This window comes from Lampetra fluviatilis, chromosome 35, assembly GCF_964198595.1.
Source record: "Lampetra fluviatilis chromosome 35, kcLamFluv1.1, whole genome shotgun sequence".
In the NCBI taxonomy this organism is placed as follows: Eukaryota; Metazoa; Chordata; class Hyperoartia; order Petromyzontiformes; family Petromyzontidae; genus Lampetra; species Lampetra fluviatilis.
Genome location: NC_136309.1, coordinates 4,381,440 through 4,404,419, shown reverse-complemented (window position 1 = coordinate 4,404,419; position 22,980 = coordinate 4,381,440). Strand labels below are relative to the sequence as shown.

The following is a 22,980-nucleotide window of genomic DNA, read 5'->3' as shown; positions in this document are numbered from 1 at the left end:
AGGGTGGAGCTGGGCCGGGCTAAGGAGAGGAGGTGTCAATGTGTTGGTAGTAGAACCATGCGTGCACACGCAACGCAGCATCAGCAGCAGCGTCGTCGTAGTCGTCGGTTTCACACGAGACACACGCGGACATTTGTGCGCCGTGCAAAGCGACCGTGGGGCGGCAATTCCTGAAGAGGTGCATTGTGTTCTTGGTTCTTTCGGTAAAGTCACGTAGAATGTAAATAATATTTTATCATTTCCATTCTACGTGACTTTACCGAAAGAACCAAGAAGATTAATCCCTGCAGTCACGAAAGCTTCAAATCGAAATTTAGGTGCATTGTGGTCAACCTCCAACGTAGATTTGACTGGCAGCATGCAGCAGTGGCAGTGATGCGATGATTGTAGAGCGGTTTCTCCCCGACATCGTCAGAGTGGAGTCACCGTAGCTCAACTGCCGCACAGGCTGCCTCTGGAAATCATCTCGAGCACGTGAGGTGTCCACAGCCGTGCCGAGGGTACGACGCTTCGGGGTGATCGCCCCGGGCCCCGCACTTTGCCCCCCCCCCCCCCCACCGGCACACTTCGACGCCACGGCGTCAGCTGCGATACTTCGGGTTTAGTTTGAAGGCGTCGGGGGGGGGGGGGGCGCACGGTGGGGTTTGCCCCGGGCCCCGCACTCCCCCTCCCCCCAACCCCGCTATGTACGGCCCTGTACACGCATGATGCTAATCATTGTCCACATTCTTCCCTCCCTCTCTCTCTTCCTCTCCCCCCCCACTCTCTCTTTCTACCCTGGGCTGCTCTTACAGCTGTGCGGTTGCCTGTCACGTCCTCTCATCAGGACTCACTTGGTGCGCCTGATTAATGCCTCGGACGCCCCTCCTAATTGACTTTTCAGAGCTCCTAATGTCTCCACCCACACTCCACCTACCCGTAACGAGCGCGTGGCGGTGGGGGGAGGGGGAGCTGGTGCCGGGATGGGAGAGTAATTCGAGATTTCATTGCTTGCACCAAAGCCCATACCAACCACGCGACGCCACTGGCATAGACTCACGCAGAGACCCACAGAGTAAGACAGCCATAGACTCACAAAGTGGCCCATAGACTCACAAAGTGGCCCATATACTCGCAAAGTGGCCCATAGACTCCCATAGTGACCTATAGACTCACGCAGAGACCCACAGAGTTAGACGCTCATAGACTCACAAAGTGACCCATAGACTCCCAAAGTGGCCCATATACTCACAAAGTGACCCGTAGACTCCCATAGTGACCTATAGACTCACGCAGAGACCCACAGAGTTAGACGCCCATAGACTCCCAAAGTGACCCATAGACTTACATAGAAACCCATACACTCATGTAGAGACCCACAGAGAAGACGCCCATAGACTCAAAAAGTGACCCATAGACTTACGTAGAAACCCATAGACTCAGGTAGAGACCCGCAGAGTAAGACGCCCAAAACTCACAAAGTGACCCACAGACTTACATAGTGATCCATAGACTCACGCAGAGACCCACAGAGTAAGACACCCATAGCCTCACATAGTGACCCATAGACGCCCATGTAGACCCATGGACTCATATACAATGAGGAAAAAACGTATTTGATCCCCTGCTGATTTTGTAAGTTTGCCCACTGACAAAGAAATGATCAATCTTGAATTTTAATGGTAGGTTTTTTTGAACAGTGAGAGACAGAATAACAACAACAAAATCCAGAAAAACGCATTTCAAAAATGTTAGAAATTGATTTGCATCTTAACAAGGTGGTCTCCAGAGCCCGGAGGTACATTTATCGTGGTATTGTTGCAAATTCTGAGAAGTGTTAACATTTATTGGGTAGATAACACCTTAATATATATAGGACCGTAGAGCTTAGCCAATTGCTGGTACCACCAGCACTTCACAGCGGGGCTGTTGCTGCTGCTGATTTCACGCTCGTCTGTGGTTAAAACTAAAACTTAAATTTGTATTTAACCAGGTAAGGCAGCAGAAGCGTTGACATCAATATCCCGGGACGCGCATTGACAATGCAGACTCTGGGCTACGTAGCACTTTTCAGAAGCACCCTGGCCGCAAATGATAGCCCCATTAAGTGACTTACCATGTGGAAATGTATAGCAGCCAAATGCTCTAAACGCGTGTTCTTGATTTAAAATGTGGAGGGGAAAACCGGAGGACCCGGAGAAAAATTCACGCGACCACGGGGAGAGAGACACGCAAAACTATACAGCAGGCGTCAGGGTTGGGATCGAACCCAGGACCTCCTGTATACCAGGCGAGGGAGTTAACATCTCGCCACCCTGGTTCCTCCTCGTGTCTACGAGAGTGAGCGCCCACTGCGTGGTGGTGGCGGTGTTCCGAGTTGAAACAACGCGCAAGTAAGGTTTAAGATTCGCTCTGTCTGTCTGTCTTGGCTGTTCAAGCAAGGCTGACTGATGGGACACTAAATGGTCGGAGCCGATCCACAGTTTACGGTACCTGCACTGAACCAACAATGCTGCTGAATGTGTGCGCTCTCAGAAGACTTTGTGGCTGGGGGGGACGTGCAGAGAAATAAAGAAATCTCCGTTTATATTGTTTTTCGTCGAGGGACAGACACGTAAGGGAAGACGTATTGCCTGCCAGGTCAGTCTGTGGGCTCGTTCCATCCCCAGTGGCTGACGCTCCATCGTTAGTCTCGAGCAGAGGCCACGACGTACGTATGAATGCACGTTGAACTTCTTTCGAGCCGTTCGCAGACAACCGTGGCTAAGCGCTCGTCTGAATGGTCAACGCGACGCCTCGACACCAGAGGTCGCAACCGGGTACCCGATACCCGTACCCTACTCGATACCCGGCTACACGTACCCGGCCGGGTACGGGTACGGGTACCCGTTTGCGACCCTGGTGCGGCCGGGTACGGGTAGACCGTGAGTCACTGGTGAGTAACTGTTTGTCACTCATTTCCCAACGTCTCGTCTCTTCTCACAATTCAAGTTCCTAGAATCAACCCACCCGCGCCTGCAACATGGCTTCATCCCAGAGGTCGCAATCAGGTACCCGATACCCGTACCCTACCCGTACTCGGCCGGGTACGGGTACGGGTACCCGTTTGCGACCCTGGCGCGGCCGGGTACGGGTACGGGTAAGGAATCAAAACCCGTTTGCGACCTCTGCTCGGCACTTTCCTGCCTTTGAGCGCTCTCTGATCCAGGCGTGTGCCTCTTTCTCTCTCTCTCGAAATGTCATCTGCAGGCCTGCGCATCTCTCCGTCTTTTCTATGTCACCCTCCATGTGCGCTCGTTTGAGATTAATTATAAATTAAGTCCTTTATTTAACCACGCGAGAACTCCTTGAGATTCATTATTCATAAGCGCTTAATTTATACTCCGTTGAGATTACACATTTTTTACTGCTCTTTGGCAATCTGAGAACCCACTGAGATGCGTTGTCTTCTTGGCCTTTATTTAACCACGTGAGGCCCCTTGAGATTCATTATTCATGCGCTTTAATTGATAGTCCATTGAGATTCAATATTTCCCATGACTTCTTAGACGTCCGAGCGATCCGCGGAGAATCATTATTTTTTGGCATCCTTTATTTAACCACGTGTGACATCATTGAGATGCGTTGAACCGTGCGGGTGCACATTGAGATTCGCTGTCGCGCCAGCAGCATCTACTTATTTGCTTCATCGCGACAATGCCCAGTCGAGGCCCCTTCCACCAGCAGTGACGTCGCCGAGCTATTGCAGGGCTGCGCCTTCGCCATAGAGGTGCCACTCATCACCAGTCCACGAGACGGCCAATGTTTGGGACGGACCATTTTGTGAGATTGTTCGCGAATGATGAAGTCGCAAATAAACGCCGTGAAGAATTGTTTACGGACGTTTGAGAGTTTTCCCTGTCGCAGCGGCGAGCGCAACCAAACGAGCCCCGGCCAGCTGAGTTGGATTCCCGATCGCGGCTATCATCAGTGGCGTAGAAATATCAGCAACCGTTGCAGATCATCCTCGACTTCGTCATCGCGACACGGGGATGTATTTGCTCTCCTGTACAGGTGTCGTCCAAATTGCCCCTACATTATTTATGCATATGCCATTATCACCCACGTGATGGGCCATTGACATTCCTTCTTAATTGATGCCCTATATTTATCTATGCACGGGGCGGGGCGAGGGGGAGGAGGGGGGGGGGGAGCGGTGGCGCTATGGTGGCCGCACTGCCGCTACGAATACTGCGACCCGAGTTCCAATCAATTCTCGGATACGGCTAACAGCAATGGCGAGTGGTACCTGAACCGGTCCTGCACACGCCCCCCTCCCCCTCCTACCCCGCCCCATACTTCACCAGAATACAGTATATCTAAATACAAAGATTCACGTGCCGAGGCAGTTGAACACACGTGGTGCTTGCCTTGCGGGTCACACCGAGTCCTGACCTGACCTGACCCCTGCTCAAGGACTCTGATGGAGGGACTCGTCACGTGACGCAGTGGTTGATACTTGCTGTGGGCAGTGGGGGAGGGGGCCGGTGGGCGGTGAGGGGCAATAGGGCCCCCCCCCCACCACCACCCCACCCCTCCAACATTCCACCCTTGAGAATAAGAACATTGCTATTGCATTGATATTTAGCAGAAGTAAAATAGGTGTACATGGATTTTCTAAAATCAAAATACAATATTATTAATGTATGGCCCTATTTAAAAGGGTTGACATTTCGGGACTAGCCCCTCCCCCCCCTAGATCCTGCACGTAGACAGACGGGCTTAATGAAGTATAAGAATACACGCGCGTGTGTGTACGTATCTGTGTGTGTACGTATCTGTGTGTGTACGTATCTGTGTGTGTCTGCGTGTGTGTGTGTGTGTGGTCCACTCGCTGAAGCAGCAGTGTGGGTAATTGATAGAATGAGTGAACGTAATGGAAGCAATCGATTAGGCAGAGAATACGTGGAATCATTGCATGCGCCTTAGCAGCCCAGCCAACACACGGTAGAGCCACGCCGCTGACAAAAACAAAGACAAAGATCCCCCGTATAGCCTTTTACAGACTGTTGGGACAAGTGCTGTTTGCGAGCACCTAGGAAGGCCGGAACAGCACACGAGGTAGCCAGCACCACGCCCGGCCGCCTTTCTCTCTCTCGTGGCGATGTTTACACACCGCACCAGGTACTCATTTTAGGCTGAGTCGACCTAGGGGGTGGCTCAGGACCGGTTCAGATAATCGCCACTAGCGTTGGCCGTTAGCGCGAATCGAACCCGGGTCGCCAGCTTCGTTGCGCAGCGTAGCGCCAACCGCCACACTACCGCTCCCCACACACAAGACAAAGATCCCCCGTATATGCTTAACAGACCACTGGGGCAAGTGCTGTGAGCGAGTTGACACCCATGAAGGCCGGCACGGCACACGCAGGGGATGGGTGGGTGGGTGCCAAAGCGCCGCGCGGCAACGGGTTTACGAATAACGTATTGATGGCTGAATCGTTCGAGGTATGGGACGCGCAAAGGCCGATTCAAATGTTGCGTGCGTGCGGGAACGGAACTCGGGTCGTGCGCCGGGTACGTAGCGCAGTGCGCTAACCACTGCACCAAAGACAAAGACGCCCCCCACCACCCCCCAAAATACGTTGGGGTCAAGTGGCGTTAGCGAGCACCTACGAAGTCCGGAAGGGCGAACGATGGGGGGATGGGGGGGGGTCAATGCCACGCCCGGCAACCTTTGTCCCCGATGTTCGTAGTGCGCTGCGCTAACCGCTGCACCACCGCTCCCCACTGCCCACAGATAGGCGAAGTAAGACGTTGGCTCCTGCGTGGGAGGAGGGGGAGGAATAAGTAGTAGTAGTAGCAGAAGGGATTTCCTCGTCCTTATTAGGATGCATCATCATCATCATCAGGCTGAACACGCTGGATCAATACGGGCCTTGGAGAGGCCGGGTGAGGTGATGAGTTAGGAGCGAGGGGGCAGCGAGAGGGAGGGAGGAGGAGGGAGAGAGAGCGGCAGGGGACAGGAGAAGCGACTCTTTATTGACGACGGCACGAGGAGAGGATCGAGGAGATGATCTTTTGGGAAATCCTCGCAGGGTTTAAGCGCCGATTTCTCTCGACTCCGTAGCACAAGCCGGGCCTTAGCGAGACTCGCGTGCTGCGATGTTGTTTTGCACGCGCCGATCAATGCGAAAGACGTGACACTCTCGTTCGTCTTCTTGGTTCTTTCGGTAAAGTCACGTAGAAGGGAAATAAAAAAATAATAAAAAAAATAAAACATAATACAATAATTCTCACGACGTTTCCGACACAACGCAAGCAGCCGTCCTCAGGTGAAAAACAGGTCTGTCGGAAAGACAGCGTCTGAATGAAACACCACCAGGCTTGGAGCGTATATTTAAGCTGGGTTGGAGGGGAAAGAACGCCTTGACAAAATAATTTGCATATCAAGAGGAATTTAGCATATTTATGGAAAATGCAGATATTTCATTCAGACGCTGTCTTTCCGACAGACCTGTTCTTCACCTGAGGACGGCTGCTTGCGTTGTGTCGGAAACGTCGTGAGAATTATTGTATTATGTTTTATTTTTTTATTATTTTTTTATTTCCCTTCTACGTGACTTTACCGAAAGAACCAAGAAGATGAATCCCTGCAGTCACGAAAGCTTTAAATCGAAACTCTCGTTCGTGTTTCTCGTGCGTGATCACGATGGAAGTAGCAGCAGCAGCAAATGAGGTTCAGCAGCAGCAGCATGGCCGCGGGTCGAGCCCTGGTCGTCACGACGAGAGGGCCGTCTGCGTTGTATTCCATGGAATCTACGTTGTTTCCCCGTCCTGTCTCTGAGTGTCACTCCACGCACGGTGCGTTTGCGACCCTGATTTGCTTTGTTGCGTGAGCGGGCGGGCGGGCGGGCGAATCGGTGTGCGCGGGTGTTGGCCGAGTGAGATGAGTGGGTGGCCGGGTATCGTGCGCGGTTAACGAAGTGGGTGAATGAGTGGAAGCTGGTGAGTGAGTGAGTGAGCGATCGGGGGAGTATTGGGTGAGTAAGCGGGTGAATGAATGGATGAGTGGAACGACCGAGTCGGTGGGTGAGTGAGTGGACGTTCGGATGGCTGGGTGGGTACATTGGTGAGTAGGTGGGTGAGTGGGTGAGTCGGTGGGTGCGTGTATTTATGTTTTTGTTTGTTGGTGAATGAGTGGATGTGGGGAGCGGTAGTGTAGCGGTTAACGTGCTGCGCTACGAACTCGGAGACCTGAGTTCGATTACAGCTCACGGCCAACACCAGTGACGATTATCTGAACTGGTTCTGGGCCTCCCTTGGGTCCACTCAGCCTCAAATCAGTACCTGATGCGGTGGGTAAACATCGCCACTAGGGAGACAAATGCGGCCGGGTGTGGTGCTGGCCACCCACCCGCTCGGGTTCCGTGTCGGCATTCATAGATGCTACTCGCTAACAGCACTTGCCCAACAGTCTGTTAAGGCTATACGGGGGATCTTTGCCTTTGCTCGGACGGGTGTGTGGGTGTTTATGCCAAAGCCCGGGTGAGTTGGTCGCCAGGTTAATGAATGGGCGAATTAGTGAACGAGAGGGGCGGTCTAATGAGCAGATCGGTGGGTGATCGAGTGAGTGGCGAGTCGGGAGCGTGCCAAGCTGACAGCGTGCCAAGCTGACGAGTCGATGGAGACAGGTGCTTCCACCCTCGCTCCGCTCTCCCCGCTCTCCCCGCTCTCCCCGCACGTAGTCAACGAGCATAAACCATCAGCCAGCTCGTCCTCGCAGCAGCGGCGTTCGGCTCAGCCATCGAATCCAGATGCGCTTCTGCGGCCGTCTGGAACGTTCTGCCTTCTGATATCATCCAGATTGAAAACGCATTTCCCTAGCACCTCTCGATTAGCTACGCGTGGCTACGTACGGTGCGAAAGAAGATCAACATACATGCACTCTCAGCACACTCTGTCCGCACTCTCCCTGCCCCCCTCCCACACTCTCCACACACTCCCTGCTCGACCGCCCCAGGCGTTGAGGGAGAGAGAGAGAGAGAGATCTGTGATGTATAGAAGCCAATGGCATCTCCCGCAGTGCGTACTCCACTCTCTCTCTCCCGAGGGGATCAAATGCCACGGGGGTGGAGAGGGGGGGGGGGCAGTGGGGGGGGGGGGAGGTTGAATGGGAGCAGAGGGAAGGAGGGGGATGAGTCGGAGGGAATCGTCAGCAAGCGGTGGATTTAGAAATGGATTGCGTCAAACGACAGCCATCAGCGTCATCAACAGCCACAGCAACAACAACAACAACTTATTGGTTCTTTCGGTAAAGTCACGTAGAATGGAAATAATAAAATATGTTTTACTTTATTTTTTTATTATTTCCATTCTACGTGACTTTACCGAAAGAACCAAGAAGATGAATCCCTGCAGTCACGAAAGCTTTAAATCGAAACAACAACAACAACAACAACTTGAATGCCTAACTAGGTATCAGAATCAGAATGTGTATCTATACCGGAGGAATCCGATGAGCTATCAAGCTCTCTTTCACAGATGTTCGGTCGGGGCACGCGGTCCGAACGCCACAACAACAACCAACGATACAGAAACACGATAGGAGCGCAAAGTGTAGGAACGGCAAATGGGCCTTTCCATAAATGACGTCAAGCGATTTTGGACAATTTTTGACCCCTCTCTCCTCGTCACACGGCGTCACAAAAAGTCAGACCCCACCTCAAATATGAAGTCACAAAGCTCTGCCCCCCCCCCAAAAAGAATAAAAAAAACATGCTTCAAATCGCTTTAAACTATTGTCATTGTAGTGCGTATTTAATGTGCCGCTGCACTCTGATGTTGTAGGAGAAAACATTGATCAAAAAGTCTATTTAATTAAGTAGAACGTGTTGTCTATATGTATTTAAAGTTGCGCATTTTGATGTGACGTCACATTTCTCAAACCACCCCCCCCCCCTCGTCACACATCGTCACAAATGTCTGACCCCCCCCCCCTCCCCAGGTGCGTGACGTCATTTATGGACGGCCCCTTAGGCGCAACCCTGCAATGGCCGGCTCACGCCGCTGCGCGCGGAAGGACTTCCACTGGAGGTAGTTCAGAGGGTGTGTGTTGGTCTCCTCTTCCACGCCTGGCAGGTGTGGAAGTACGCACACCTTCCCCCACCACACGCGCACTGCCGAGCGACTAACTGTGGTGTAGTCTTTATTTATTTATTTAATGCTTTCGTGACTGCAGGGATTCGTATTCTTGGTTCTTTCGATAAAGTCACGTGGAAGGGAAACAATAAAATAATTAAAAAAATATAAAACAATAAAATTCTCGCGACGTTTCGACTGCAACACAAGCAATCCTCATCAGGTGTGAAATCCACAGCAAGAGAATTTGAAAAAAATGGCGTTTTTTTCTTAAACTCAGCACCACGGACAGCGATTTTGGCAGTTGTTCAGATGGACGAGTCCATCTTTGCTCGGAAACGAGGAGGGGGGAGAGGAAGAGAATGGCATGCGGCCTGTAGTGTAGTCGTTTATCGATATATAAAAGGGAAATTTGTGAATATGTGTGCCTGTTCGAAATGTTTAGCATACTTCCCGACATGCAACAAAGTTGAAATTTGGCATGTGGGTAGCTTCCGGACGGTACACAATGCAAAAAGTATAAAAATACACTTTTGTATTTTGGGGGGCAGGGGCTGGCGCAATAATGGACATATTTTGCACGGCGAGTGAGCGGTGACGTCACATCTGTAATGTCACTACACCACTGATAATGTAGTGACTACACCACTGATAATGTAGCTACTACGCCACTGATAATGTAGTTACTACACCACTGATAATGTAGTTACTACACCACTGATAATGTAGTGACTACACCACTGATAATGTAGCTACTACGCCACTGATAATGTAGTTACTACACCACTGATAATGTAGCTACTACGCCACTGATAATGTAGTGACTACACCACTGATAATGTAGTTACTACACCACTGATAATGTAGTTACTACACCACTGATAATGTAGTGACTACACCACTGATAATGTAGCTACTACGCCACTGATAATGTAGTGACTACACCACTGATAATGTAGCTACTACGCCACTGATAATGTAGTTACTACACCACTGATAATGTAGTTACTACACCACTGATAATGTAGTGACTACACCACTGATAATGTAGCTACTACGCCACTGATAATGTAGTTACTACACCACTGATAATGTAGTCACTACACCACTGATAATGTAGTTACTACGCCACTGATAATGTAGTTACTACACCACTGATAATGTAGTCAGTACACCACTGATAATGTAGTTACTTCACCACTGATAATGTAGTCACTACGCCACTGATAATGTAGTTACTACACCACTGATAATGTAGTTACTACACCACTGATAATGTAGTTACTACACCACTGATAATGTAGTTACTACACCACTGATAATGTAGTTACTACGCCACTGATAATGTAGTAACTACACCACTGATAATGTAGTAACTACACCACTGATAATGTAGTAACTAACACCACTGATAATGTAGTTACTACACCACTGATAATGTAGTTACTACACCACTGATAATGTAGTAACTAACACCACTGATAATGTAGTTACTACACCACTGATAATGTAGTCACTACACCACTGATAATGTAGTTACTACACCACTGATAATGTAGTCACTACACCACTGATAATGTAGTTACTACACCACTGATAATGTAGTTTCTACGCCACTGATAATGTAGTTACTGCACCACTGATAATGTAGTTACTACACCACTGATAATGTAGTTACTACACCACTGATAACGTAGTCACTACACCACTGATAATGTAGTAACTAACACCACTGATAATGTAGTTACTACACCACTGATAATGTAGTTACTACACCACTGATAATGTAGTAACTAACACCACTGATAATGTAGTTACTACATCACTGATGATGTAGTTACTACACCACTGATAATGTAGTTACTACACCACTGATAATGTAGTTACTACATCACTGATAATGTAGTTACTACACCACTGATAATGTAGTTACTACATCACTGATAATGTAGTTACTACATCACTGATAATGTAGTTACTACACCACTGATAATGTAGTTACTACACCACTGATAATGTAGTTACTACATCACTGATAATGTAGTTACTACATCACTGATAATGTAGTTACTACGCCACTGATAATGTAGTTACTACACCACTGATAATGTAGTTACTACACCACTGATAATGTAGTTACTACACCACTGATAATGTAGTTACTACACCACTGATAATGTAGTAACTAACACCACTGATAATGTAGTTACTACACCACTGATAATGTAGTAACTACATCACTGATAATGTAGTTACTACATCACTGATAATGTAGTTACTACGCCACTGATAATGTAGTTACTACACCACTGATAATGTAGTTACTACACCACTGATAATGTAGTTACTACACCACTGATAATGTAGTTACTACACCACTGATAATGTAGTAACTAACACCACTGATAATGTAGTTACTACGCCACTGATAATGTAGTCACTACACCACTGATAATGTAGTCACTACACCACTGATAATGTAGTCACTACACCACTGATAATGTAGTTACTACGCCACTGATAATGTAGTCACTACACCACTGATAATGTAGTCACTACACCACTGATAATGTAGTCACTACACCACTGATAATGTAGTTACTACGCCACTGATAATGTAGTCACTACACCACTGATAATGTAGTCACTACACCACTGATAATGTAGTCACTACACCACTGATAATGTAGTCACTACACCACTGATAATGTAGTCACTACACCACTGATAATGTAGTTACTACACCACTGATAATGTAGTAACTAACACAACTGACAACGTAGTCACTACGCCACTGATGACGTAGTCACTACGCCACTGATGACGTAGTCACTACGCCACTGATGACGTAGTCACTACGCCACTGATGACGTAGTCACTACGCCACTGATGACGTAGTCACTACGCCACTGATGACGTAGTCACTACGCCACTGATGACGTAGTCACTACGCCACTGATGACGTAGTCACTACGCCACTGATGACGTAGTCACTACGCCACTGTTGTGCGACTAGCAGCAGCAGGAGGAGGACGAGGCGAGGTCATCGGTGTCGTTGCGTGACTCTCTCCCCACTCGGCTCCCACTCAAAGCCGCAAGTGATGCACGTGCGTCACGTGACGCACGTGACGTGACGCACGTGCACCGATTGAAGACGCCCGTGAATCACTGCAGGGGGCACGCGGGCAGGGTGGCTGTGATTCTCATACTTTCATCATCACCACCATCATCATCACCACCATCATCACTACCACCATCATCATCATCACCACCACCACCACCACCATCATCACCACCACCACCACCATCATCACCACCACCACCATCATCATCACCACCACCACCACCACCACCATCATCATCATCACCACCACCACCACCACCATCATCATCACCATCATTATCACCACCACCATCATCATCACCACCACCATTATCATCATCATCACCACCACCACCATCATCATCACCACCACCTCCACCATCATCACCACCACCATCGCCACCACCACAATCATCATCATCACCATCACGACCATCCATGATAAGTCCACTGTTGGATCAAGGGGGCGCGCCGCGGGGGCGGGACGTGAACTCCCTGGCCTGCGCGCTGTATCCTCCGGATAATAAGACGCACCCCCTCCACTCCCACCCATATTTGTAAACAAAATATTCGAGTTGCGTCTTATAATCCGGTAGGCGCGCGAGACCGGATGTGGGGAGCGGTGGCGGAGCGGTTGGCGCGCTGTGTTAGGAACCTGACGAGATCCCGACGACCAACACCCAGTGACGATCCCGGCCAGCTCCTAGGTCGACTCGGCCTCAAACGAGTACCTGGTGCGGTGCGTAAACCCCAGCACCTCGTGTGCCGGGCCGGCCGTCGTAGATGCCCCCTTAACGGCACGTGTCCCCGACAGTCTTTCAAAGCCTACACGGGGGAACTTTGTCTTTGTGTGGAACGAGATTAGTATAACTCTTATCTCTCTTACATCTGCCATGCGTTTACGCCTCTCTTTCTCTCTCCCCTTGCAATCGCACGCAGTGACACCGACACACAATGAGACCAACGAACGCACACACACACACGGCACTAATCGCTCACTCTCTCTCTCTCACACACACTCACTATTAGCTTGTATCCACACCTGCTTTACTTTCCCATTCAACATTGAGCCCCCCCCCCCCCACAAAGACAAAGCCCCCCCCCCCCCACCCGTAAGAGTTCAAGTTCAAGTTCATTTATTAGGTATAGCCCTCTTCTTGGTTCTTTCGGTAAAGTCACGTAGAAGGAAAATAAGGTGAGGACGGCTGTTTGCGTTGTGGCCGAAACGTCGTGAGAATTATTTTATTATGTTTTATTTTTATTATTTTATTATTTTCCTTCTACGTGACTTTACCGAAAGAACCAAGAAGATGAATCCCTGCAGTCACGAAAGCTTTAAATCGAAGGTATAGCCCTGTGAGCCATTCGGCTCTTGAATCGGGTGCAACCGCAACAATCAAAAAACAAAAACATGAACAAGAAAACATCTTAAAGTGACTATGTGCAAACATAAAATCCAAGAAAAGACAGCAAAATATTGCAGAAAAAGCAACATTGTGTGCAAAAATCTCAGTGGGATGCAAGTCAAACAACAACAACAACCACAAGACAACTTAGATTAAGGCAATCAGTATAACTCTGTACTACAACAAACAAACATGGCCAAACCGAAAAACTTTTCGAAAATCACCAAAATAAAGCCATACAAGTAATGAAACAGTGATCATAGTAACTGTGACCGAATTTTCATAATAAACGACGTGAACAACATGTACCACCAAACTCTGCAGCCACGTGTTGGGTTCAAGTGCTGTGAGCGAGCAGCACCTATGACGCCCACCACGTGCTGTGCGGTGTGGCTACCATTCCCGATTCCCGCTCAGCCGCCTTTGTCTTTCCCCGGTGGCGATGTTTACACGCTGCGTTTGAGGCTGAGTCGACCCAGGCGAGAACCCCAGGACCGGTGCAGATAATCGTCGCTGGTGTTGGTGACCTTGAGCGGGAATCGAACCCTGGGTGGCCTGGTTCATAGCGCAGCGCGCTCATCCAAAGACAAAAAAAAGACAAAGATCCCCCGTATAGCCTTAACAGACTGTTGGGGAAAGTGCTGTTAGCGAGCACCTATGAAGGCCGGAACGGTACACGAGGGGGTGGGTGGCCAGCACCACGCCCGACCGCCTTTATCTCTCTAGTGGCGATGTTTGCACACCGCACCAGGTACTCATTTGAGGCTGAGTCGACCTAGGGGAGGCCCGGGACCGGTTCAGATAATCGTCACTGGTGTTGGCCGTGAGCGGGAATCGACCTCGGGTCGCCGGGTTCATAGCGCAGCGCGCTAACCGCTGCACCACCGCTCCCAAAAACTATAGAGCGCGCAAAGACAAAGATCCCCAGCATAGCCTTAACAGACTGTTGGGCAAGTGCTGTTAACGAGCACTTATGCAGGCCGGAACAGTGGCCAGAACCACGCTCGACCGCCTTTGTCTCCCCAGTGGCGATGCTTACGCACCGCACCAGGTACTCATTTGAGGCTGAGTCGACCTAGGGGAGCCGTGAGCGGAAATCGAACTCGGGTCGCCGAGTTCATAGCGTAGCGCGCTACCCGCTACAACACCGCTCCCCACCACCACACACACACACGCACGCGCACTCTCTAAACTCCAATCTAAAACTGTGGTTTTGGTGTGAAACATCATCACCACCACCACCACCACAATATTCACGTCTTCCATCTTCTCTAGGCTGCAGTCACGCCTCCCTCCCTCCCTCGCTCCCTGCCGTTTGAGCATCAATTTCTTCTCTCTCCGTTTCTCGAAGCCTTGCGCGTTTTCGTTCCCTCCCCGTCGTGTCGTGCGTGGCAAGGCTCATGCAGAATCGGGCTGACTGTTACTGAATTAGGATCTATATCATTCACCGTGGAAATTATTTGCAATAATGAAATAAGTTTTTTTTTTTTTGCTGAGCGAGAAAGGACATCGTGTTTCACGTGCGGAGAAGCAAGTCTGAGGTCTGAATACATTTAAACGTTTGAAGATCTTTAATGGTATTCACTGTACTTTACAATAAGAAATGCACGCGTTCGCCCATTGAGGAATACGCAGATTTATTTTGCTCGCATAGGTGCTGACTGTCAGCGAGCGCCTATTAAGGCTGAAGTGGTCTGCAGATGAGATCATTAATAAGCAGACATCACCTCGCGCATCATTCACATCGCATCTGTTAAGCTTCACTTATTTTTTTTAAATGTTAAATATATTTTTTACACATTCAATCATCCACATGCGCACGGCCTTCATGCTGGGAGTGCGCCTTTTCAACACCAAAACTCTGGACCGGTTTCCACGTTCAGTGTCTCATCAGCAGTGAGGCTTTACTTGAACCAAGTGTTGGAGAACCGGAAGATGTTTATAGGTGAGAAGACTGGCTTCGACATTGAATGTCTCATCAGCAGTGAGGCTTTGCCTGAAACAAGTCTTGGAGAACTGGCAGATGTTTACAGGCGAGAAGACTGGTTTCGACGTTGAATGACTCATCAGCAGTGAGGCTTTGCCTGAGCCAAGTCTTGGAGAACTGGCAGATGTGTATAGGCGAGAAGACTGGTTTCGACACGCCGTGTATCATCAGCTGTCAGGCTCGCTTGAACCAATTGTTGTTGAACTGACAGACATGTACAGTAAATATGAAAGGGTCCTTTTTCTTTGTATTGATGGCACTCAAATACTGACAAGAACAACAGCACCAATCATCAATCACGAAGATTATAATACATTTACACACACCGCGCTGGAAAGATGTTAACTCCCTCGCCTGATATGCAGGAGGTCGTGGGTTCGATCCTGACCCTGACGCCTGCTGTATATTTGGAGTTTGCGGTGTCTCTCTCTCTCCCTGCGGTCACGTGGATTTTTCTCCGGGTCCTCCGGTTTTCCCTTCCACGTTTAGAATCAACATCACTAGAATCAGCATCACGCGTTTAGAGTAAATTCCCAACGTGATGATACGCCACTACGCTGAGCTATCATTTGTGTGGCCAGCTCGCTTCTGAACAAAAAAGAGCTACACAACTCAGCGGGCCTTACATGGTCAATAAAAAAAATCGTTTAGTTTACACATGACACATATATATATGAAAACATTATTGCAACAATGACAAACCGCTCACACCACACACGACAGGCAGGTCGGTGGCCAGGTAGCGCTGCTGCCTTCAGCATGGACCTCATAGAAAAATATAATTCACCGGGGGGGGGGGGGGGGGGGGGCGGCGATGGGGGGGGGGGGCGGCGAGGGGGGGGTCAGGGGCGGGGGGGCGGAGGGGATGTTTACGCACTTTGCTCGGAGTTATTAATAATGAAGAGAAGGATGAAAAACCCGAGCTCACAATTCCCTTTCATGGGGACGCGCGATGACGTTGGCGATAGAAAAGGTTGCGTGGGGAAGGAGCCCTGTGGATGGTGACGGCTGTGGGGGGGAGGGGGGGTCGGTGGGTGGGGGGGATAGTGGGGGGGGGTAGTGGGGGGGGTAGTGGGGGGTAAGAGAGAGAAAGCGATGAGTAGCGGTGACGTGGCGATGAGACGAGACGAGGGAGGAGGCAGTGAAGTGATGATGGGAATCAGCGGTGGTGCGAACTCATGGTGGGGGGGGGGCGGAGGGAGGGGGATGGTGGGGGGGGGTGCAGAGGGGGGGGGGGTGCCACCACCATCTTTCAAATGTACACAGATCTTAGTGCGATTGTGTAGGAGGTATGGAGACCAGAGATGCAGCGAGATAAGATTCAAGCGGGCAAATTGTGGATGCGGTGAGGTGAGAGTAGAGATGCCGCGAGATGACTTAAGATAGATTCGGCTACGACAGAGATTAAAAAAAACATCGGCTTGTTTATCTTAATTACCCGGTTCATATTTATCATTGGGATTTGAATGCGAGCTGATATTTGATACTCATGGGCTTAACATCATAATACAAAATATAATCACGGAAACAATCGTAGTTAGTAATTACCTGTACAGCATTGCTTTTTTCTACATATTGTTATAATATATATTTATATTTCTAGACAAACAAATCAGAGGGGGGGCGGGGCGAGGTGAGTGCTGTGTGAAGTGACCGGGCAGAGATGACGCGGAGCTGCTCAGTGTTTGAGGAAGCGCCTCGCGCACCTGGGGGGGGGCTGGAGGGGGAGCAGAGAATCCCGTGCAGATGAAAGGGGGTAGGGGGGGGTGAGGGAGGGGGGCGGTGAGGTAGGGGGTGGTGAGGGAGGGGGTGGTGAGGGAGGGGGTGGTGATGGAGGGGGGTTACGAGGGAGGGTTTGTTTTCCCAGTAGGGTGGCGAGAGGTGGAACGGGACGTGTGGGTGGTGGTGATGGTGGTGGGGGGGAGAGGGTTTGTAGTGGTCCGAAAGGTGACCTTTACGACTCACGCTGGAGGGGTAGATCCGCCGGCTTGTTTGTTTGTTCTGTTCATATTTGTTCTGTGTCCTTGCCTAAGCCAGCGAGCGCTGCGTCAAATAAAAAAACCTCACCAGCGCTGGGGAGACAAAGACGGCCGGGCGTGTTGCTGGCCAACCATCCGCCCGCACGCCCGCTTGCTCGTGTGCCGTGCCGGCCTTCACAGGAGCTCGCTAACAGAACTTGCCGTGACAGTCTGTTGAGGTTATAATATAACAACACAAGCAGTCAAAATGCAAACAAAAAGAAACAACTCTGATGGTGATAATGATATGCACTGTCCTTGAAGTTGATTGGTCCACACCCGAGACAGCTTTTCTTAGAACCTAGTCTCCATTGGTGTTGGACCAGATGACGCCAAAAGGCGTACAACTCAAAGACAGTGCACTATCAGAGTATTGAGAGCTCGGGGTAAGCAATTACACTATGAGACATCTCCTTTACCATTGGCAAAATATAGTAGTAGGTTTTTACCCTTTCAACTGGTACAAAAACTGACACCTTTTGTGGTTATTGCAAACATGATGCCTTGTATAAAGGTGTCAGTTTTTGTACCAGTTTAAAGGGTTAAAACCTACTACTATATTTTGCCACTGGTAAAGGAGGTCTCATAGTGTAGTCTGTTGAGGCTATACGGGGGATCTTTGTCTTTACGCGCGCGCGTGTGTGTGTCACTGGGGGGCCGCAAGTGGCCGCGGGCCTTGCAATGAAGAGCGCCGCGCTATGTCAGATGCGCGTCCCACGCCCCATCAGACGCATTCCGTCCCTTAGCTCCCCCCCCGACTCCCCACTCCGTTATTCTTCTTGACCATCGGTAAATCGCCACACACCTAGTCCAGGACGCTCGGTAGCCTAACCAATAACAAACGAAGAGCAATTTTGTTTCGAGTTCGGTAACAACGACAACAACAACGTGAAAAATTTAACCCGTAAAAACAAAGTTTTTCACTATAAATCCTTTATATACGTGTTCAATGGGCCACAACCCAGCCCACATTGGTCTTTGAAACGGGCGGCTAGAGTCCTCTCGTCCTCTGGCTTGAGATGGCTGCCACCTATGGGTCAGATGATTGCCTGCCACCATTAAGCAATTGGTAATTAAATATAAAAAAAATTTACCTATAAAATGTAAAATTTAGGAAAAAAATTTTCACGAAAAGAAATTGTCACGCACAACGAGTCTGTGTACAAAACGTCAGCTCGATTGGATCACGGGAAGTCGGTTAAAAAACGACCGAAAGATTTGCACGGTCGTAAGCGCGCAAGCAAGCGCGCAAGCAAGTGAACTTAATATAAAGGATTTACAAATGACTCTCAACGTGTAGAGAGAGGCCGCAATGCACCGCGTGTGAGTGAACGCGAGGACGCGGCCACGAAATCGTCCCTTGAAGAGCCGCGCGCTGTCGTCAACCCCCTGACCTCGTCTGCAGCGAGGGGTGCTGCCCGCTGGTGCACGAAGTATCGACTTCTTTACCGATCCTCGACGAGGAATCCGTGCGTTGGGGTAAAGCGTGAATAGCTCCCACATCTTCGCGAGACATCTCGCCACCGAGACGTCTCTTCGAAGACATCCTCTGTTAAAACAGCGCCACATTTTTTGCGACCTACGTGACTTTACCGAAAGAGCCAAAGATTATGGATTCCTGCAGCCACGAAAGCTTCAAATCAAGATACTCCCTTGCCACCGTATCCCAGCTGCAACCACGCCTACCCCAACCCCTATCACTACCCCAACCCCTATCACTACCCCAACCCCTACCACTACCACTAGCCCAACCCCTATCACTACCCCAACCCCTACCACTACCACTAGCCCAACCCCTATCACTACCCCAACCCCTATCACTACCACTACCCCTACCACTACCACTAGCCCAACCCCTATCACTATCCCAACCCCTACCACTACCACTAGCCCAACCCCTATCACTACCCCAACCCCTACCACTAGCCCACCCCCTCTCACCACCCTTATCACTTCCCCTATCACTACCCCAACCCCTATCACGAATTCGATCACAACCCCAACCCCTCCTGAACCCGACCCGCCTGTTCTCCTGTCACCATAACTACACCGGCGATTTTAATAACAACCCCCACTGTTGATCATCTCGACCACTATCACCTTATGCACAATGTTAGAATTGCTGCAAAGAACCTTGGAATAAGGCGATGCATACATCTACATAATGATAAGATAGCAGAGGCTCCGTCCACCGGCAGGGGCGCCTGGCAAGGAATTGCAGGGCTGCGCATTTATAACACACACAGACAAAGATCCCCGTATAGCCTAAACAGACTGTTGGGGCAAGTGCTGTTAGCGAGCACCTATGAAGGCCGGCACGGCACACGAGGAGGTGGGTGGCCAACACCACGCCCGGCCGACTTTGTCTCCCTAGTGGCAATGTGTACGCACCGCACCAGGTACTGATTTGAGGCTGAGTCGACCTTGGGGAAGCCCAGAACCGGTTCAGATAATCGTCACCGGTGTTGGACGTGAGCGGGAATCGAACGCGGGTCGCCGGGTTCGTAACGCAGCACGGTAACCGCTACACCACCGCTCGCCACGTACACACAGATACACACACATACACACCCATACAAAGACAAATACAGCTATCGTGCTGTGACAGTTCCACCTGAAGACGGAAGCTTGTGTTGCCTCCGAAAGGTCGTGATTTTTATTTTATTTTAATTTTACTTTTATTAATTTTAATTTTTTACCTTCGTGACTTTACCGAAAAACCTAAGAATATGAATCCTTGCAGTCACGAAAGCTTCAAATCTAGAAATATCTCCCATTTAGCCTTAACAGACTGTAGGGGCAATTCTGTTAACCAGCACCTATGAAGGCCGGCACGGCACACGAGGGGGTGGGTGGCCAACACCACGCCCGACTCACAACATACACATACATACACACACATACACACACATACATACACACACACACACGTTTCTGTTGCGCACCCATTTCTCTTTGTGAACGGTTGCATTCATTTGCCGTGCCCGGGCCGTCTCTATTATTCATGGGCGCTGGTGAATGTTGCTCGCCGCGCGCTTCGGGGTGGGGTTGGCGCTGGGGCTTTCTGGCAGCACTTTAACCACCACAACCACCACCACCACCACCACCTCCACCACCACCACCACCACCACGGTAAAGGCTCAGCCCTGCAAGTCCTTGCGTCCTTGCTCGACGCCACTACTGCCCGGACTGGATGCTGCGATCTACGCTTCCACGTTAGCCCAGAGCGTGGGAGAGTACCCACACTTTACCCCACCACACGCGTTCTGCCGCTCGGCTCACTGTGGTTGAAGTCGTTTACGTTGTTTGGGGGGGGGGGGGCAGGGGGGGGGGCAGAGATGGGGGATTTAAGAAACTCATTCGTTTATACTGCCGTGCAGGGAGATCGAAGCGGCGACCTTTGCACGGCGAGTCGAGTGCGCTGACCAAGGCACTGGTCAAGAGGACGCCGGAGGTCACCACGAGGGTCCGCAACCCTCAACTCCATCAACTCTTAGCGGCGCAGGATGGAGCGGTGGTGCAGTGGTGAGCGCACCGTGCTGTGGCCCTTTCGCGACAAAGCAGAGTTCAGATTCCCGCTCGCGGCCACCGACATCGGCTGCCGAATATCCGGAACCGGTTGCCGGGCCTCCAGTAGGTCAACTCAGCCTTAAAAATATTAATCAGAATGTTCAATTATACTGGAGGGAATCCGATGAGCTATGAAGCTCTTTTTCACAGTTGTCTGGTAGGGGCCAGGTAAGAACGTTACATCAACAAACAGTACACACGTCAGTCGTGCAAAGCACTTGAAAGGTGAACAAATCACCCAAACTCTAGTTCTTTCGGTAAAGTCATGTCGGTGAAAAAATAAATGTAAAAAGTAAAAATAAGAATAATATATATTTTTAATTATTTAGGAAATGTTATTTTTTTTTTTTTTTTTTTATTATTTTAATAAATGAAACAATAAAAAAAGTAAATAAAAAGAAAAAAATGTAATAACTTATTAATAAAATGTATTAACATTTTTATTTCTTTATTTTTATTTTTTATTCTTATTTAAATTTTTTATTTAATTTTTTCACCTACGTGACTTTACCGAAAGAACCAGAGAGTACGGATACTTGCTGCCACGAAAACTTCAAATCTAGAAATCACCCAAACACATACAAATAAAACGAAACCATCCCCATTCTACCAGGCAAAGCCCATCGAGGTATTAACTTATTTTTCAGAAGCGAGCTTGCCACAAATGACAGCTCAACAAAGTGGCCCCATCATTTGGACATTCAAAGCAGCGAATTCACCTGAAATAATCCCGATGTACGTTTCTAAATTTGTAGGGAAAAAGCGGGAGGTGATCGGGCGAAAAGAAATCCACGCGACCACGAGGGAGAAGGAGACACGCAAACTCCAAATATACAGCGGGCAGTGTCAGGGTACATGAGTGTCTGCAACGGTGTTTATACAAAAGCAACGGGGAGACAAAAGCGCTCGTGTGCCGTTCCCGGCCTTAAAAGTTTCTCTCTAACCGCACTTGCCCCTAACAGCTTGGAGGCGACGAGGGATGTGTGTGTGTGTGTGCGGGGGAATGTGTGTACGCGCGTGTGTGTGTGCAATTTTATAAATACACGTGATTAATTTAAGATTAATGGGGGGAAAAATAAATGATCCTAGAATTGCGATCAGAATGATGCATTTTAATTAGAGGCGAATTGCAAAGCAGATATTTAAACGGCTTAGCAAAAACACTTGCACACACAAAGACAAAGGTCCCCCGTATAGCCTTGAACAGACCGTTGGGGCAAGTGCTGTTCGCGAGCACCTATGAAGGCCGGAACGGCACACGAAGGTGTGGGTGGGCCAGCCTCACGCCCGGCCGCCTTTGTCTCCCTAAATGGGGATGTGCCCACACCGCACCAGGTACTCATTTGAAGGATGAGTCGACCTCGCAGAGGCCCAGGACCAGTTAAAATATTCGCCTCTCTTCTTGATCGTGAGCGGGAATCGAACTCGGGTCACTGGGTTCGTAGCGCAGCACACTAACGGCTACCCCCCCCCCCCCCCCCACACATACAGCAGAGAATTATGATTATGGACGGACCTACCCTGCGTTGATTCGGTAGCAAGGGCTTCCTAAATCTCTCTCTTTTCGCACTTTGCTGCGTAATTGCTGCGTGGATCTTAATTTCCATCAGCTCTCCGTGGTGATCAGAAACCTAAAATAAAAATATAATTACCAAAGTGCTTCCATTAAATAATTCCACACATTTATAAAAGGGGACTATTAAACGGCCGTGGCCCTCGCGATAAAAATTACGCGTGTGCACCTAGCCTGGTACAAGCAACGCAGGCGCGTCACTGCAACTCAGTGGCGAAAAGCAAGTT

At 49.6% G+C, this 22,980-nt stretch overlaps 1 long non-coding RNA gene across 1 annotated transcript in view; it reads right to left on the bottom strand.

Moving 5' to 3' along the window:
* Positions 1-22,980, bottom strand: part of LOC144944652 (uncharacterized) — a 38,464-nt gene that overhangs the window by 6,283 nt on the left and 9,201 nt on the right. Inside the window, exon 2 of the long non-coding RNA XR_013639607.1 lies at positions 17,660-17,781. This is a non-coding gene — a long non-coding RNA (uncharacterized LOC144944652). The remainder of the gene's footprint in view (positions 1-17,659; positions 17,782-22,980) is intronic.